We start from the raw sequence: 20,728 nt of genomic DNA, 5'->3' as shown, positions 1-20,728 counted from the left end.
GCCCGGACTTCCCTTCAATTATCGCAAAATCCACATTATTGCATTTGTATGTTGTTTTCCAGGGTTATGCATGTATTGACTTATTACACTCAAGGCATGAGCAAGATCTAGTCTTGTGTGTGCCAAGTACATTAACGAAACATAGACCGTATTGATCTTGGCCACATGGAAAAATGTATCTGTATAGTTAATTTCGTTACCAGTCTTGCCTTGAAGTGATGTGAAACCCCATCTCAATTATGTGTAATTTTATAATAAAGGAAATATGAAATTACCATTATGCCTTCATCCCCTACCCAATCCGGATCCCCTTATTGGATTTCTTCCAAAATTCTCCTTCTCACTCTGCGTGCCATGTGGTAGTTCCCTATCTCTCTCTTTCTCTCTCTCTTCTTCTCTCTTCTCTCCCTAGACACTCTCTCTCTTAGCTTACTCACTCTCTCTCGAAGCTCTCTCTCTCTCGGACCTTTCTCCCTCTCCCTTCCCGGTGACACATACACCCGCCCGCACACCTAAAGAACCACGACACCACCACCACCATCAAGTGGACCTTCTATCTCTCTCTCTCTCTCCCTCATCTCTATGAAGCACCGAGACACCCAGAGGCCACCCAAACCTCTCCGACGAACCCCATGGCCTTCGAGCCACCAGGCCTTAGCCTTTTAACCCAAACCCAGAGCCTTCGGCCCACTGAGCTTTAACCCAAACCCATTTCCCTTGGGCCAGGTTACAAGCCCAAAACCTTTAGCCCAGACCTTTGGGCCGTGTAAAACTTGGGCCTTTGGCCCATTGAACCCAAGTCCAAACTAAATAGGCCTATGCCCAGGAACCAAGCCAAGGCCCAAACCGAGCCAAAACCCTAACCCAGGCCGCGCGTGGGCTACGCGTGGCCCTACGACACCAGTGACTTTTCCGGCCATCTTGACCACCGGAGTCGCCACCTTGCAACGGTGCATGCAGGTACCTGAGGTCCCCCTTATGTTTTTTGACATCCTAAATCCGTTTATGATGTCCATTTTCAAAAATTCAATCTTTATGATAAAGTTTTTTTAATTGGACCCTTTATGTGCTTAGGTACGATTATTAGCAGCAAATTCGTCCTTCCTATTTCGCACAGCTCTTCAACGACGGAGTATCTGTGAGTGGATCCCTTCTAAAATGCATGTTTTAATAGTAGAAAAGCATACATGAAAAGCATGATTTAATGGTTGCGTTTTATGAAACGTTTTATGAGTAAATTAAATTTACACTTTATGATTATCATGCTTTACTGAGAATATTTTGGAATACCATACTTTATCAAATTTATGTTCTTTGTAGTATATATAATTATGAACATGTTTTTACACTCTTTGTAGTATTTATGAAGGATAACTATATACTATGAAGATGTTTTGAGATATTTGTTCTTATGTTGGAAAGATTATATTCACTGTTTTTGTGCTTATCTAGTGGTCACTATTCTGCCTGCAAGCGATGATACTTATATTGGCTTCGGTCGGGTGATGTAGTGGCCTACAGGTTGGAAGATATTCATATATTTGGCCTACGGGTCAGGTGATGTAGTGACCTACGGGTCGGAAGATATTTATTTGGCCGACAAGTCAGGTCATGTAGTGGTCTACGGGTCGAAAGATATTCATATATTTGGCCTATAGGTCGGGTGATGTAGTGGCTTCGATCAATTGTGATACCACGATTTAGCACATTATATACGATATATGTTTTATGAAAGGTTTTATGGCATGCTAGGGTTTTCAGAAAAACCTATTACATATTATACTATTGAGTTTCCATAAAACTTTGGGGCTTAGTACGTTATTGAATAACTATTTCAATATTATATATATATATATATCAACTTGGTCCACTCATGTTTTTTTGCGCCCCCTCAAGACATAGGAACGAGGCATACAATCCGAGCTACGGGGCATTCCCCTACCAGTGATACCGTGTCATCCTCTCTGCTTTGACTTCACTTATAATAGCACATTCCGCTTGTATTCTAAATTAACTATATGCTCTGAACATGTCATGCATTATCACTATCATTTTATTGGCGACTAAATACTATTATATTATTTTGGTAAAGTTTGAATTTGAATATTATATTATGTAGTTCGAGTGAAATTTATATGCATGTTTTCTCATGTTCTCGGCATATGCATTCATTAAATGGCTTGCGTCACCATTGGGTGTCAGCCAACACGTGGCCATCCCGCTATCCTCCAGACATCGGGATCGAGGCGTGTCAGATTGGTATCAGAGCATACTTAGGACTTCATTCTTCCATTTGGTAATCATAAGCTTTCTTGTATCCATAATCTTTCGTCTTTCTAAATCTTATTTGCCTCTTATCAGAATTATGGATCCTACTGGTGGAAATGTACCTCGATGATCTCATTCTGGTCTAATGGGAGGAATTCAACAGTTAACCTTTGTGCTATAAAATCTTTTCCTAATAGTAACAGACCGAGTCGTACATATATGGAGATTGCTCGTAGCCACGGCATTACAGAACTTAATGTAGTTAGAGCCTATGAGGAGGCTAAGGATTGGTTGGAAAAGATAAAGGACACCTTAGAGAGCATGAGATTTCCAGTGTCGGAATAGGCGAATACCGCTGGTTACTTCCTTCAAGGGAACACTAGATATTAGTGGAAGTCAGTGACGGGCTCTCGCCCATGTAATTCTTTGATGACTTGGGCTGCACTTTTTGAGCCCCGGTTATCAGCTGAGGAAGAGGCAGGAATTCCTTGAGTTTCTCCAGGCCAATCTGAGTATTACAGAGTTTGATAGCACTTTTCGACGCCTGTCGAGACACCATGAAGGAACCTATGGGAACCAGCGTGAGATGATGATTCAGCTGCAGATTACAATGAATGAGGACTATCACGAGCTTTTGACACCATAGAGGCATATCTCCTACAAGGAGATGATTGAGGCGGCCTTAAGGATGGAACAGTCGAGATAGAACATACTTAACCAGGATCAGCCTTGGAGCCAGAACCAGCCTCGAACTCAGAACCAAAATCAGCGGGGTCATGGATTCTGATCTTGGAGTATGAGAGAGCCTTTTACTTATTCTAATTCCTTCGACCCTAGACGCTCTCAGCCATTCAAACAATAGGGTTAGGATTCAGGATCATCCAGTGAAGGCTTAGGAATTGAGTCAGCAAGGTGATCTTTCATCCATTTTAATCCATGTGTGGCTAATCCGATCAAGTGTTATAGGTGTGGTGGCTTTGGACACATAGCCCGTGATTGAGCTACTCCCTGTTCATCTGATGGTTTTGCTTCCAGTTTGAGTTACGGTGGGAGTAATAACCCAAGTACTTCGAGTTACAGTGGGGGTAATTATTCGACTGCTCAGAGTTATGGCGGGAATAATAATCAGAGTACTCAGATCCCTGCTCAAAGGCAACACCATTTTTCTGGAACAGCTTCAGGTAGTTGTACTCAGGAGAACCAAGCAGGCTGCAACAGCCAGGGTCCTAAGACACAAGGCGGCCATAATAGTAGTTCAGGATGTTAGGTCCATGGGCGTATCTATGCCATGACTCAACAGGAGGTGAAGCAGGACCCCAAAGTTAATACTGGTATGTTACTTGTTTGTGGAAACTGGGCTTGTGTTTTGATTGATTCGGGTGCCACTTATTCATTTATATCCTTACCATTTGCACAGGTTGCAAACCCGCAACCTACATCGCTCGAATTTGATATGCTCATTCAATTGCCACCTAGAGATCTATTATGTGCATAGTGGGAGTATAAGGATTGCCCATTTATTGTCAAAGGGGAAATCTTAGAGGCCAATTTGATTCCCTTCAAACTTGTAGAGTTTGATGTCATTCTGAGAATGGATTGGCTATCTAGGCACAATGCTTATGTCAGATGTAAGGAGAAATTCATGACCTTTTATCAACCTGGCGGACGAGCGATCACGTTTCAGGGTGAGCGACGAGTCCTTCATAACGGAATCATTTCCACCATCCAGACGATGAAGTTATTACAGAAGGGTTGTGTGGGATTCTTAGCCCACGTAGTCACGCGGGATGAACCTTCTCTGTGTGCTAGAGATGTGCCAATGGTGAATGAATTCACCAATGTATTTCTCGAGGATTTTCCAAGGTGACCACTTGCCAGGAAAATCAGATTCACTATTGATTTACTTCCAGGTACCAACCTCATTTCCTTGGCACTATACCGAATGGCACCAGCTAAGTTAAGAGAATTGAGGATTCAACTTCAGGAGCTAGTGGATAAAGGCTATATCCAGCCCAGCATGTCTCCTTAGGGCGCTCATATACGGTCTGTCAGAAAGAAAGATGGGTCGATGTGATGACCCATCCTAATTTTAATTATAATTTTTGCCCCAAGTATGTGAGGTGATGATTATGCCCTTGTTGGCTTAGTGACATGGATGTACTTATACATTTCTAAATCGTACTTGATGTCACGAGCGCGTCGACCTGAGTTAGGGTCGAATCAAATTTCTAACAAAAATGTTACGACGATTTAAGATCGAGATTTGGTATAATTTAATTTTGGGCTGCCTATCACATATCCACTAGTTATCTTCCTTCCTACAATCTTGAGCCCAATTAGAATTTTTGGGTTTATTTTATTTCCTTTAGACCAATTAATTAGACACTAAATCCCATAGCCCAATCAAGACTTGTGGCCCCTTTTATTTTGGCCAACCCGTGACCACACACGCACACACACACATGCAACCCTTCACCCTCTCCCTCATCTTCTCGAAATTTCCCTTGTTCGTACACCGTACGACCATCACTCCCAAACTTACTAAAATTTCCACAGATTGACCCTACTGACACTGCCATCATACTCCTCTCAAGGTTATGAGTTCATCCATACCATTAAGTCGAGGAACAGATGTCGGAAACTCGAGAAGCCATAACCTCCGGCAAGGTAAAGTTTGCTCCACCATGATCCTGACATGATTTTGAGGTTTTAAGGCTTAGTAAGGTACCCACATGACTTCCCTAGCATTTTAGATTAGTTTTGGAGAAGTTTGGGCGTCGGAATAAGCACGATCGTGGGATTGCAGAGTTGGCCGGTTTTTTCAAGAGTTATTCTGACCATTTTCCATTGGTTTATGGAGTTCTTATAGGTATGGTTGAGTTCTACTCTTCAAGACCTTCAAATCCATATAAAATTCATGAATTTTGGTTGAGAAAAAAAGTAGTTATAAGCTTTAGAAATTTTTCTAGAAACCAACGAGTACAGACGGTGGCCGACGGTGGATTCCAACAAGTCATCGGAGAAGAAGAGGAATATTCCGTCAGCTTTGACATATTATACTAACGGCGTCAGGTAACTCCATTAGTTTTTAAACAGAATATTCTGCCATTTAACAAAAGATTCCCTAACGCCATTAAGGATTCTATCAGTGTGCTAGGCACGTGCCTGAGCATGGCCAGTGCGTGTAGCGTCCAAAAATTATTCTAAAAATGTAGGGGTGTTCGTGTTGTTGAGTAGATCACATTGGTATATTCAAACACCCCATTTGAGTAGCATATGAGAAGTTATTCCTAAGGTTTGTGTATGTGCTTTAAAATTTATGTAAAATTAGTTATTTGGCATATAGGTGAGACGTATCCTGAGGACAATAGTTGATAAGCGAGGCTAGGGGGCTACGATCCTGCTACTTATCAGTGAGTGGGCATTTTCTTTCTATATATATATATATGATATGGTTTCCATAATGTTTTCTCAAATGATTTATCCTTTGAATGCCATGTCGTAATGAGTTGCACTTTAAGCATTGCACTGTTATACTTGTGAATTATATTGCGTAAGGCTATAGAGACTCAGGTGAGCTTCAGGTGAGTATGATGTGATTGAAAGGGTTGTGTTGCATTGGTATGCATATATTTATTTAGAGCTCATCAGGGCTGCACCCGATATTAGTGCTCCCACACAAGGATTAAGGCTAGCCTTCACGTGATCGTTCACTTCTCGCACTGCACGCTTACCTTGGATCCAAGTCTAGTGCCAGCCTGTCATACAGACCACAATAGGTGGTTCTGATTTGTAGGTGACTCGCGATTTATCGCACAACCTTCACGTGATCGTAGCACTTGAGCGTACATATTTATACCCAGCCTATCATACAGGTCACATCAGGTGACTCCGACTCGTGTTCTAACCTAGGTTGATGAGCTACAGTTCCAGTCGTACAGGTCACATTGGATGACTCTGACTGGCATGTTATTTTGCATTGATTCTACACCTGGCTTACATGATTTAAATGTTATGACATGGCATATTTTGGGTTTAACTGCCCTTTTGCGTTGTTATATATATATGTAGTACTATTTTCCAGAAACTATACGGGTTTTACAGTGAGGGGTTACTATGTTCAGAAAAGATAAATGTGTTTTCAAACACTTTTTTTTTCCCACTCACCTTTCTGTTTTGCGCCCTTTTAGGTTCTAGGTAGCTAATAATCTTTGGTGGCTCTCGAGGACTTCACGGCGATTCTAACATATCCATAAATAAGTAGGGATCTTCTCCATATTTGTATAATTAGTGCTTGTTTAGTTTGACTGTACTTGTGATACCTATGCTCTGAAACGTTTGTAGCTTGACTGAGTTACTTCCACACATTTAGTATTATACTTAGTATAGCCAAGTCTTAGTTGGTTTTTTTCTATTTGTGTTTTCTTATTATCATATACACTTCTGTTACGCCCTTAGCTACGTCACCCTCACGTGATGGCCAGCATGTCTCTACTTTGGTCGGGGTGTGTCAGTCGATGAGACTTTGCATCGACTACAAGCAACTGAATTAGGTGACAGTGAAGAACCGTTTTCCCCTTGCTTGGATTGATGATCTGTTTGACCAATTAAGGGGTGCTCAAGTGTTCTCTAAGATCGATTTCGTTAAGGTTACCACCAGCTGCTGATCCAGAACGAAGATGTACCGAATACTGTTTTTCGCACTAAGTATGGACACTATGAGTTCCATGTCATGCCTTTTGGGTTAACGAATGCACCTGCAGAGTCTTTAAACCATATCTTGATCGATTTATGATTGTGTTCATTGATGACATTCTGATCTACTCCAAGAGTAATGCCAAGCACATGAAGCATTTGAAATTGGTGTCGGAGAGATTGAGGAAACATCGGTTGTATGCGAAGTTCAGTAAGTGTCAATTTTGGCTAGACTAGATCAGTTTCCTCGAGCATGTAGTTTCCGTTGAGGGAATTAGTGTGGACCCTTAGAAGATTTCTACAGTATCTATATGGGAATAGTAGAGGAATGTTGCTGAAGTGAGGAGCTTTCTGGGACTGGCTAGCTATTATCGATGTTTTGTGCAGGATTTCTCAGCAATCGCCCTGCTTCTTACTAAATTGACCCAAAAGGGGGTCAAATTCAAGTGGGATAAGAGTTATGAACAAAGTTTTCAAGAGCTTAAACAACGTCTTTCTCATGCCTCCGTCCTTGCTCTTCTGGACGATGGCTGTGAGTTTGAAATTTACAGTGAAGCATCCTTGTCGAGATTGGGTTATGTTCTGATGCAGCATGGGAAAGTTATCGGCTTTGCTTCCAAACAGCTCAAGAATCACGAGATAAACTACCCTACCCTTGATTTAGAACTCAGAGCAGTGGTTTTTGGTTTAAAAATCTGGCGACATTACTTGTACGGTGAAAAGTGCCGCATCTTCACCGATCACAAAAGTTTGAAATATGTCTTCACCCAAAATGAGCTGAATTTGAGGCAGAGAAGGTGGATGGAACTCTTTTTTACTACAACTGCACTATTGAGTATCATCCTAGTCACACAAACGTCGTAGCAGACACACTTAGCTAGAAATCCTATGGATAGCTTGCCTCTCTTTTAGCTATCCATGTCCCGTTATTGTTTTCTCTTCAAGAAACCAGCGTTGCAGTGACACCAAATTCACAGGGAGCATTGTTGGCACACTTCCAGGTTAGGCCAATTTTGGTGGATTTGGTTCGGGAAGCTTAGGAGCTCGACCAACAGTGTGCAAACTTAAAGGAACAGGTACGGAATGGTTCTAGGTGAGATTTGAAAATCCGGAGAGATGAAGCCTTGGTGATGGGAAATAGGTTATTTGTGCCTAAGGACAATGAAGTGGTGAAGAAGGAGATTATTGATGAGGCTCACATCTTGGCGTATGCCATGCATCTGAGGAGTACCGAATTGTATCATACCATCCGTCCGTTCTACTACTGGTATGGGATGAAACGAGATGTGGCAGAGTATGTGAAGAGGTGTATTATTTGCCAACAGGTGAAGGCGAACAAACAGAGACCTGAATGGCTGATGCAGAATCTCCTTATACCAATGTGGTAGTTGATGTGGTATAAACTAACACACAAATTAAACCTTATAAAAACAGTTGTAGTATGAGCAAGTAGGGATCGTTCTAGGCCATGGATTAGGAGGGATGCTAATCAACACAAATTAAACTTAAAAACTGAAAACTAAGCTAAACTAACACAAATAAGAACTAAAGGGGGTTTTTGGACGAATTTTGAACTAAAACAAGTAAATTGCATAAACAAAGTAGGTTTGGACGAAAATTGGGTGAAAGGCTAGCTAGAGGATTCTTCTCCACACATGAAACATATGCATACAAATCGATTTCCAGTTATTATTCCTATAAACCATGAACGACAATGCCCCAAATTAATTATGAACTGCACTAATTAACTCTCAGATTTTCCTAATTTCATTGAATTGGACTCAGCGACGCAATCAAATTATTCTTATCAAGTTCCCTATATGAACAACATGATAGAGATACATATCAAAGATCATTAAGTTCTGTGAAAATCATAAGCATTGACAAGGCATTCGTAACTATGAACTGCATGATACTCTTGCCAGGAATTTACTTAACACAATCATGACTAGTGACTTTTACTACTTGCAAATATAAGTTCATAACAATTAGGTGAAATTCCCTTATATTCTAGTATCAAATCCCTGCATGCAAACTAAGTGTGCACCCTTAATCAACACACAAGAACAAGTTCTCAATAAAACAGATAAGTAAATCGCATTCATGTTTTACAAAACAATACTAGAGGAAATCAATTCATATAAAATGTATGATCATGGCTTCGAATTCACCTCTAGCTAAAATGAGACTTAGCCACTCATGTTCATAACATTTGAAAAGCAATATAAAATAAACATTGAAACTAAGAAAGGATAGAAAGAACTCTCGAAATCTCCAACAATGGCAGATTCCGCTCCTCCTCTCCTAATTGTAGGTCACGGCATACTTGATTTCTCCTTTGAATGCTCCAAAAACCTGTGGCACTCTTTTTACTTTTTTCTCTTAATTTCTCTCTGAAGCTCTCCCTGAATTCGGCGACAAGGGTGTGTATTTATAGGGCAGATACACGACATTGTTTATGGAGAAAAAGGATTAGTTGTTAGCATTGTTTTAGGAATCCTAGAAATCAAATAAGAGGTGGTTTAATATGAAAAGAAGTCCCCCTTGCAGCTGGAAATAAGGTAGGATAAGATAAGATAAGGTTAGTTTGGATAATGTTGGATAAGATAAGGTTGGTTAAGATAATGTTCCTTCCTTTTAGCTGATTCCTTATCTTCCAAGTCTTAATTTAATTTCTCCAAATTTGTAGCACATTCCTAACCTCTTTTAAACTTCAAAACCGTCCATCCAACTAGCTCCATGCGTATGCTATCAATTCCAAGTCCAAAACTGCTCCAAAATGCTCCAAATTGCCATTTCTTGTCACCTTTGCCAATTGGACATACAAACACACAAAAATAGCTTAAATCACTATACTAAATAGAAACTAAGTCACTAATAGCAAAGAAATAGGCTAACAAAGTCGCATAAATATGCTCCTATCAAAACTGGGAAGACATCACCATAGATTTCGTGTATGGTTTGTCGAGCACACAGTCGAGGTATGATGGCAATTATGGATCAACTCACCAAGACTACTCATTTCTTACCTATTCAAAAGACCTACACACTGGAGAAGTTGGCACGGTTGTTTATTGACAACATTGTTAAACTTCATGGGGTACCAATCACCATTGTTTCGGTCAGAGATCCAAGATTCACTTCCAGGTTTTGGAGAGCTTTCAATGATGCCATGGATACTCAACTGTTGTACAACACTGCCTATCTTCCACAAACCGATGGTCAATTTGAGAGGACGATTCAGACTTTGGAGGACATGTTGAGAGTGTCTGTTCTTTAGTGGAAAGGTAATTTGGATAGCTATTTGCCTCTGATTGAGTTTGCCTACAACAATAACTACCACCTAGTATCGGCATGGTACCGTTTGAGGCACTGTATGGCAAGGCATGTCAGATGCCATTGTGTTGGACTAAGGTTGGTGAACAAGTGTTAGTGGGGCCAAAAATTGTTGACACCACTAATACTAACATCCAGTTGATAAAGAGGAATATGAAGGCAGCACAAGATCGACAGAAGAGCATCATGGACCGACATTCCAAGGACATTGAGTATGAGATCGATGACTTTGTCTTCCATATATTGTCAACCTAGAAGGGTGTGGTTTAATTTGGTAAGTGAGGGAAGCTAAGCCCTCGTTATGTAGGCCCCTATAAATTCATTGAGAAAATTGGTGTTGTTGCTTATAGATTAGAGCTACCACCAGAGTTGTCGCAGATTCATAACGTATTTCATGTTTCCATGCTGCGAAAGTATGTGCCAGATCCCTCTCATCTTATTCAGCCAGAACCGCTATAAGTGAATCAAGATACGAGTTATGTTGAGGAACCAGTGGCGATCATCGACCGTCAGGATAAAACTCCGAGGAACAAAGTCATCCCATTAGTGAAAATGTTGTGGAGGAACCATGTAGTCGAGGAAGGGACGTGGGAAATAGAGAAACTGATGAGGAGTCAGTATTCGTATTTATTTGTTTGAGATTGTAATTTCAGGGATGAAATTATTTTAAGGGGGTAGATTGTGAAACCCCATCCCAATTATGTGTAATTTTATATTAAAGGAATTATGAAACTACCATTATGCCCTTATCCCCTACCCAATCCGAATCCCCTTTTTGAATTTCCTCCAAAATTCTCCTCCTCTCTCTATGTGCCACGTGGCAGTTCCCTATCTCTCTCTCTTCTTCTCTTTTCTCCCCCAAGACACTCTATCTCTCTCAACTTACTCACACTCTCTTTCAGCTCTCTTTCTCTCGAACCCTTCTCCCTTTCCCTTCCCAGTGACACACACACCCACCCTCATACCCAAAGAACCATGACACCATCACCACCATCAAGTGGACCTTCTATATCTCTCTCCCTCATCTCTGCAAAGCACCGAGACACCCAAAGGCCACCCAAACCTCTCTAGTGAACCCCGTGGCCTTTAAGCCAAAAGTTCAACCAACTTCAACCACCTCATGGCGTGAGATAGGTACGAAACTCTTCCTCTCAACTCTATCTTCATTTTAGTAGGTAGATCGTAGGGTAAGATGGTGAATTGGCATCAACCAAAGCTCAGGAGGCTCCGACCTCCTTCCTCAACGAAAAACGAGTCAACTGACCCAAACCTGGAAGCCTGGGGTCCCCTAGCCCAGAGTTTTGGGCCGGGCTTTTACGCCTAAACCCATTTATTAAACTCAGCCCAAAAACCTTTGGGTCGAGCTACCAGGCCCGAGCCCTTTAACCCAAACCCATTTCCCCTGGACCGGGTTATAAGCCCAAAACCTCTAGGCCCAAACCAATGGAACCCAGACTCTTGGGTCAGGTAGAACTTAGGCCATCGACCCATTGAACCCAAGCCCAAAACCAAATAGGCCCAAGCTCAAGAACTAAGCCCAGGCCCAAACCCAGCCAAAACCCTAACCCAGGTTACGCCTGGGCGTGCGCATAGGTGCGCATGAAGGGCCACCGATGCCGGCACGTGGAGCACATGCACCGCCGTTGTGTGACTTTTCCAACCAAATTTTCGGCGATGCGTGAGGGTACCTGACATCCCTTTTATGTTTTTCGACGTCCTGAATCCGTTTATGATGTCCATTTTCCAAAATTCAGTCGTTATGATAGAGTTTTATTGATTGGACCCTTTATGTGCTTAGGTGCGATTATTAGCAACAAATATTTCCTTCCTATTTTGCACAGCTCTTCGACAACGGAGCATCTGTGAGAGGACCCCTTCTAAAATGCATGTTTTAATAGTAGAAATGCATACATGAAAAAACATGATTTCATGGTTATGTTTATTGAAACGTTTTATGAGTAAATTAGATTTACACTTTATGATTATCATGCTTTACTGAGAATATTTTGGAATACCATACTTTATCAAATTTATGTTCTTTGTAGTATATATGATGGATGACTATATACTATATATGAACATGTTTTTACACTCTTTGTAGTATATATGATGGATGACTATATACTATGAAGATGTTTTGAGATATTTGTTCTTATGTTGGAAAGATTATAGTCAATATTTTTGCGCTTATCTAGTGGTCATTGTTCTGCCTACAGGTGGTGATACTTATATTGGCTTCAGTCAGGTGATGTAGTGGCCTACGAGTCAAAAGATATTCATATATTTGGCCTACGGGTCGAGTGATGTAGTGTCTTCGGTCGATTATGATACCACTATTTAGCACATTATATACGATATATGTTTTATAAAATGTTTTATGGCATGTCAGGGTTTTCGGAAAAAACCTATTACATATTGTACTATTAAGTTTCCATAAAACTTTGGGGGTTAGTACGTTATTGAATAACTATTTCAGTATTATATATATAGACAGAGAGCTTAAGGGGAGGGATCCCCATTTTTTGAAAAAAATGGGGATTAGGTGTGGGGCTCACTTCACATCTAATTTCAACGATCCGAACCGTCTATTTTGTTAGTCTCGATTCATAGATCATCCTTGCAAAATATTAGCTAAATTGGAAATGTTTAAGACATCTAATTGGATTCAAGGAAATGAACGAATACTTTGTTATATAAGAAAATATGAAATTTGATATTGATAATTAAATAGGCAAATGGTTTCGGATTGAATTGAATTTTTGTAAGGATGATCTATGAATCGAGACTAACAAAATAGACGGTTCGGATCGTTGAAATTTGATGTGAAGTGGGCCCCACACCTAATCCCCATTTTTTTCAAAAAATGGGGATCCCTCCCCTTAAGCTCTCTGTATATATATGTATATATATATATATATATATATCAACTTGGTACACTCATGTTTGTTTTGCATCCCCTCAAGACATAGGAACGAGGCATACAATTCGAGCTACGAGGCATCCCCTTACCGATGATACCGCGTCATGCTCTCTGCTTTGACTTCACTTGTAATAGCACAGTCCGCTTGTATTCTGAATTAGATATATGCTCTGAATATGTCATGCATTATCACTATCATTTTATTGACGGCTGAATACTATTATATTATTTTGGTAAAGTTTGCATTTGAATATTATATCATGTAGTTCGAGCGAAATTTATATGCATGTTTTCTCATGTTCTTGGCATATGCATTTATTAAATGGTTTGTGTCACCCTCAAGTGTCGGCCAACATGTGACCATCCCGCTGTCCTCCAGACATTGGGATCAAGGCGTGTCAAGCGATTCATCGTCCTATCAGGTTAGTACTTTACAGCATAGACCTATTTTCATCTTGCAAGTTTCTTGCCAGATGGCAAGCCTGCGATCTCCCAGGTAGCATTCTTCTTCAAAGACTTCAACTCTTTATTCATTGCTGCTTGCCACGTGGTTGAGCTAAAGCCTCATGCACACTATTAGGAATAGATACACTAGATAATTGATACACGAATTAATATTTAATTCTGACAGGTGATCAGCAGAAACATAATTACTTAAGGTATAACACATTAGACTCATGGTTGGGTTCATTCACCGGATACCTAGTCTTGCATTTGGGGTAAACTTCATAAGTAGTTTAGGAATACCTTGGTTGGCACGGTTAAGGAGACGACATGGTGATGGTGCATTCAGGATCGAAGATGATTGATTATGGTTATTGGGGCTCAAGGGTGGGGAGACTGACTCTGAGATAGCTGGTGGAACTGAGCTGTCCGGCAATAAGTTGTTCGTCGATGTCGGCTCATCCCTTTTAAGTTTTTCAACACTGTTTTCATGTGAATGATCACCAATTGTCTCCAAGACATTACCACTTGATTCCAAGGCATTCACAACATTATTGTCATGTGAATCATCAACACTGGTTTACAAAACATCACCACTTAAATCCAAAATCTGTATTAGAATAGTATAATCAAGAGTTTGAACTTCTGTCTATTTCTCCCCCTGAAGTGAAGACTCATGATTGGAAAAAGTACATAATGATGAAATGCAACATCCATAGTGACAAACAACTTTTTTCTCGGAGGGTGATAACATCAATATCCATTTTTATTTGAGGCCTATACCATAAGGCCCAAGGTTCAAGCTTACTCCTCTGCTTTTTTGGAGATGAACGAATGCCACACATGCAAACATGTGAGGTGGAAAATTAGGGGCTGCATGAGCATGTTGAGAATAGATCTTGAAGTGGTCTCTGAAAATCAACTGATTGAGATAGAACACGATAAAGAGATACACAACTGAGGTGCGAGTTCTTAGAGCATGTTTCCTTTTCAAACCTATGATCAGATAATTTAAATTTGGGAATTCGCTCAACTAGACTAGTTGATCCAATTCCCTTTCCTCGTACTTATAATTCTTCAATTCCTTCTCACATTCTGTAATTAAGAGATATATTTGATAAACATTTCGTCTTAAGCTTTTAGTTTTTTATTTCTAATTTTCAATTTTTTAAAACTGATATGTTGTTTAGTAACTACTTTTAGTTTTCAGTTTTCAAAATAATGAAATCAGAAAGCCAAAAAGTTAAAATTCAAGGCAAAATTTTGAAAACTCAAGGAAGTAGTGTTCAATTTTCAAAAAGTAGTTACCGAACAAGATTTCAATTTTCAATTTTCAAAAGAGTGAAAACAAAAAACTGAAAATTGAAAACAAAATGATCATCAAACAGTCCATAAGTAAACATAAACTATCGAGGGAAATATGAATGTTAGGATTGTGGTTCTAATATGAGATTGCATCTTTCCCAAGGTAAACCATCTGAAAGTTACGGGAATGGATGCGATGCCAGATTCAAAGATATCAACAGTTGGCAATGAACTTATCTTGAATATGACATGAGACTTGATACTTCGGCAAAATAAAAATAAAACAACAATTTGCCATATATTAACAGAAATGCCACATGACATTATTTTAGTGATTAAGTTTGTTAATATAGTTAGAAGAGTATTATTGTAATTGGGATATATAGCTATATAAAGGATTGTATAGCTATCATTTCCTTAATTTCAGTTGTATACATTTTCTCTAGGCCAAATTTTTTTCGTAGTCCCTGTGGTGACACACCACTTTTAATGTAACCCTTGTGGTGAAAAAGCTATTAATTAAACCCTCGTGGTGAGCTCTGTTAGCAATTAAGGTCCAAATCCAAAGTTCCGTTAGTCTTCCGTTAAATAAAATTGGTCAAAATTAAGTTTATTTATTTTGGAAAATAAAAGGACAAAAATATGATTGAATTAAAATAAAATTACAAATAAAGAAACTTGTGAAGATAAAAAAAACTCAACAGTTCTCGTATCTCATCTCAGGCTCCCAACCATCACCATAGCCACTAGTGGACCTCCATCGTCGTTAACCATAACCTCAAATCCTATTAACCTAGTCAAATTGCAGATCAAGCCAAACCCATTGTGAAAACCACATCCCACCCTCCAAGTTTGCAGACTAACCAAAACCCAAGTGAAAAAGAGAGATAATATAATTAACCATTCACAAAAGAAAAAATTTCATCATTTTTCATACCATAATATATTTTGCACACTGATGACAAAATTATGTCCAGCCTAAAAAAAAAAAAAAAGCAAAGACAAAAGTATGTCTTCCACAATATATTGTGGTTCATCTTAACAAAATGCCATTGAAAATGTCTTCTACAAAATAAACAAATAATCTTGTCTCCCACAAAATAAAATCAATTTCCTCCGCTGCGTCATTTCTTTTGCAAGGTACGGTGCTTTTTCACTTGTTGGTTTTGCATATTGTGCATTGGGGACATTCCAGAAGGTCTCCAAGGATTCTTAGCATTGGATGATATTGCAGAGGTCATTCCTGGAGGTCTCCAAGATGCATTGGCAAAGTTGGAATTGGATGATATCACTGAAGGCAATACAACTAATGGAGCTGAACTTCCAACAGTTTCAACGGTTGTCTGCCTCTTACACTGTTATTTTTGTACAATTAAATACTAGAATAATAAAATAGCATCTAAGTGTCTAGATAATATGCGAAGAACTACAAAATAAACGACTTACTTTAGTCCTTGTATGCACTAGAGCCGAATTTCCAACTGACTGATATGAAATATCACCCATTAGACCTTCAGTGGTTGCAGTTGCCATCTTGAATTGGCTTGTTGCTCGTGTAGTTTCCACATGTGTATGCCTTATAGCCTAGATATTTTTATAAGAAAAATTACAATAATGTCATCCAAGTGGAGTTGCAACATTTGCATAGAAGTACAAAATTAAGTAGCTCACCGGTTGTTTGGCCATTGTAGGTGCTTGAGCTGCAGTAGGAGTTTCATGTCCATAAGCATGATAATTGCCAGTTGCGTTACCACTATCAACAACAACTTCAATGGGATTTGCACTAGCTTTCTTACCTTTTCTGACTTCAGTATGAGGTCTTGGATACATATACCTCTTGTCCACATATACACCAGGTGGAACATCCGTAGGCTCGTTCTTACAGAAATTCCAGTGATGGCCTCATTGCCAACACTTGCTGCACCTTATTGTCTTTCCTTTTCGACTTGCTAATTGTTTGTTGTTTAGATCAATGACTTTTTTTCCATTTCTGGGTCTTTTCTCCTAACCTTTTTAGGCCTCCCCAGTTGTTTTTTCACTAATGGTGGTAGTAATGGTGTGTTGGTAGACTTAGGCCACATATTATTTCCTTTAACTGGAAAAATCATAAAGTCATAGGCTCTCAAGTAAGTTTCTTTAGTATACACCTCATCCACATATTGCTCTGGGTCTGCTCTATGGTGAAACAATGCTGCACAAGCATGGATGCATGGGATTCCAGTCAGATCCCAACTCCTACAACTACAAGTCCTATTACCAACATCAACAACATACTGATCATTCAAGTAAGTCCCAACTTGGAATACAAGATTCCCTGCATGTGCAGCCAAGTAATTTCTACCAGAAAATCTTGCCTTGTTGAGCTTAGTTTGAATTTTAGGACAAATTCTTCTTGGCCATGTACTCATTTCTGTCTTTTTAGCCTGCAACCTTCTCATTAAATTGCACTTTATCATCTCCATCATGGTTAAAATTGGTTTATCCCTAGCAGTAAGTATCCAGCTATTAAATGTTTCACATAGGTTATTAAGAAGCATATCACATTTCACCCTAGTGCTAAACCTTGACCTAGCCCACCTAATAGGATCTCTTGCTGCCAACCAATTATATGCTTTGTCATTGACACTCTTCAACTTCTCCATCTCTATTTCAAATTCAACACGATTAGGTGCCCTTGCAGCACTCCATAACAAATCTTTTAGTGTCTTACCTTTGTGAATTGCTTTGAAGTTTCCATATAGGTGCCTCACACACCATCTATGATCTGCCCTTGGGACCACTTGCTTAAAAGCTACATCCAAACCCTACAAGTGCAATGAGCATTCTGTCAAACTAGATGCAATAAATAAAACACATAGAGCATCGGTTTTTTCAGTTAAATATGTAATTATATTTTATTACACGTCTACTCTTCTCAGTTGTGTAGTATTTTTCAATATAGCATATCAATTGGCAAACAACTTTATTCATAGAACAGTCTTGGTGAACTAGTTTTAGTGTCACCTTTTGTTGATCTGAAATAAATGTCCATCCATGTTCTTCGACTGGTCCAAGATCATCAATAAGTAACTGTAAAAACCATGACCATGTTTCTTTGTTTTCAATTTCAACTGCAGCATAGGCTATTGGAAACATATTATCATTAGCATCAATACCAACTGCTGCAAGTAGTTGACCTGTGACAATAACTAGAGAAACTAAGTATGGAGTCTCTGACCAACTTAAGTCATAATATAAAATGATGGAGTATAATAATTTACCTTCGTATGGTCCTTTGAGATGACAACCGTCTACCCCGATCACTGGTCTGCACCCTGCTTTGAATCCTTTCTTGCAAGCATCAAGACAAACATATAACCTCTTAAAGAATGGAGGATCTACACTCACTTTCATAGTACTTCCCACATTTGTTTGCCTTACTTCTTCACAATATTCCCAAATTTTAGCATATTGCTCATCATATGACCCTCTTAACACTTGTAGGGCTTCTGTCCTTGCTCTAAAACACTGACTAATCCCAACATCCAACTCCATGTCCCTTTTTATTACATCCTGTAAAGTTTTTGCAGTCATGCCCGGATGATCTTTAAATCGATTCAAATACTTCTCAGCAATGAACTTGTATGTCACATACTTATTTTTCCACACTCTACTGCATATATGTTTATCATTAAGAACTTTGATTTGCCAAGTGGTATCATTTTGCATTACACTTGCATGCAATCTCCAAGGACACCCTACTGCACAAACTGCAGTAACCCTACCCCTATCATTCTTCTTCATATCAATATCATAACCCCCATAAATCGAATACCTCTTGATGGCGGTTTTCAGGTGTTTAGCTTGTGCAAACCTCATCCTAATTTTGAAACTAGGTTTATCCATATCAGTTTCTGCATTAAACTCAGGATCTCTCTCAGTAGAATCTTCATCATCATCTGAATTATGAGGACTATGCAATTCCTCAGAGTTGTGCTCTTTCTCCTCAGGTAGCTCATTATCAATAATATTTTTAGGTGTAACAGTCCTCTCTACAACAGGTCTCGTGTTTGTCCTGACAGATGAGATGTCCACATACTTAGCAAACAACAAATCATCATCTTCCATAGCAGCATCATTTTCAGAATCATACAACTCATAGTCAGAATCATCACTATATGTTCCATGATTACACCGATAACCAATCTCCCCATCCTCTTGTAAAAAGGTTTCATATAGCCCTTCACTATTGACTTCATATTGCTCCCCACTTTCTTCTAAAACATTTCCATATACCCTTTTACCCTTATCTACATTAGGGTTAGGAATTTCAGTTGACCATAGGCTATTAAGAACTTCATCTTGTACCTGAGCATTGCTTTGAATGTGAGAGAACACTTTTTCTGGGACTTGACTGGACGCATCACCCATTATCTCATGAAAAAAATCATTAAAGTTTGGTTCTGGAACTAAAATTGGCTTGTCCGCATCATGCTCCACATAGATTGTCATTTCCCTTGAACTAGGGATAATGTTAATCATAGCTGATATGTCATTGTCACCATCTAGTGGATGCAAAGCACATTGAGAGTCCTCTCCTGGCTTGGTGAAATGAAATCTCTTCACATGTTTGTATCCAACTTCTTCCATCATATACTTGAGTTCATGAGTTGACAACAAGTCTGGATCTACATTATCAAAATATATCATCTGCCCTCCGCATATGAACTTGAGTGTAAACAAATCAGCCCCTGCAATTTGATAGCACATGTATCTCAACCTATGTAATACAAAAAAATCACTTATGCATTGCAGTACTGGCCAACTAGGGCCTACATCAAACCACACTACCAATTAAAGACAAAATTGAAAGACATATATGCATTTGAACAAGTACAAAGTGATACAAGAATGAAAATTCAAGTAAGACTAAGACTCTAACTCATGATCAAAGACGCGTTGGCATTGAAAAATAAACAATGGTTTATTAGAAGTATTAGGATTTTGAAACGAAATTAAATCATACCTAAGAAATTAGGTGCGACTTCACCTTCACCCCTTCTCCTAGCCATTGAAGTGGTTTTCCGAGTTTAGTTTCACTTGGGTTTTGGTTGGTCTGCAAATTTGAGGGGTGTGATGTGTTTTTCACAATGGATTTGGCTTGATCTGCAATACTAGGTTAATAGGATTTGAGGTGATGGTTAACGACGGTGGACGTCCACCAATGGCTATGGTGGTGGCTGGGAGCGAGATGATATACGGGGACTGTTGAGTTTTTTTATCTTCACAAGTTTCTTTATTTGTAATTTTTTTTTAATTCAATCATGTTTTTGTCCTTTTATTTTCTAAAATAAATAAACTTAGTTTTGATAGTTTTTATTTAACAGAAGACTAACGGAATTTTGGATTTGGACCTTAATTGCTAACAGAGCTCATCACAGGGGTTTAATTAATAGCTTTTTCACCACAAGGGTTACATTAAAAGTGGTGTGTCACCACAGGGACTACAAAAAAAATTTGGCCTTTTCTCTAATCAATCAATACAATATCGCTTGTTTTCTCTCTACCAATTCTTTATCTTCCTCTATACCAATCTTCATCTTTTGCAATGTAGTTAACATGGTATCAGAGCCTAGGCTCACGCCATGGATCTTGGTGGTCGATTCCTCTTCTATTTTTCTTCATTACTTTCTTTTGTTTCTGCGTATTTGATCATTTATGCTTCCGGATTCATAGTTCTTATTTTTTTGGTCTTTGGATTTTTCTTCCGAGGGTTTTGTG

Source organism: Malus domestica, chromosome 13 (genome assembly GCF_042453785.1).
Source record: "Malus domestica chromosome 13, GDT2T_hap1".
Lineage (NCBI taxonomy): Eukaryota > Viridiplantae > Streptophyta > Magnoliopsida > Rosales > Rosaceae > Malus > Malus domestica.
The sequence above is the reverse complement of the archived record's forward strand: the minus strand, read 5'-3'. Positions refer to the sequence as shown.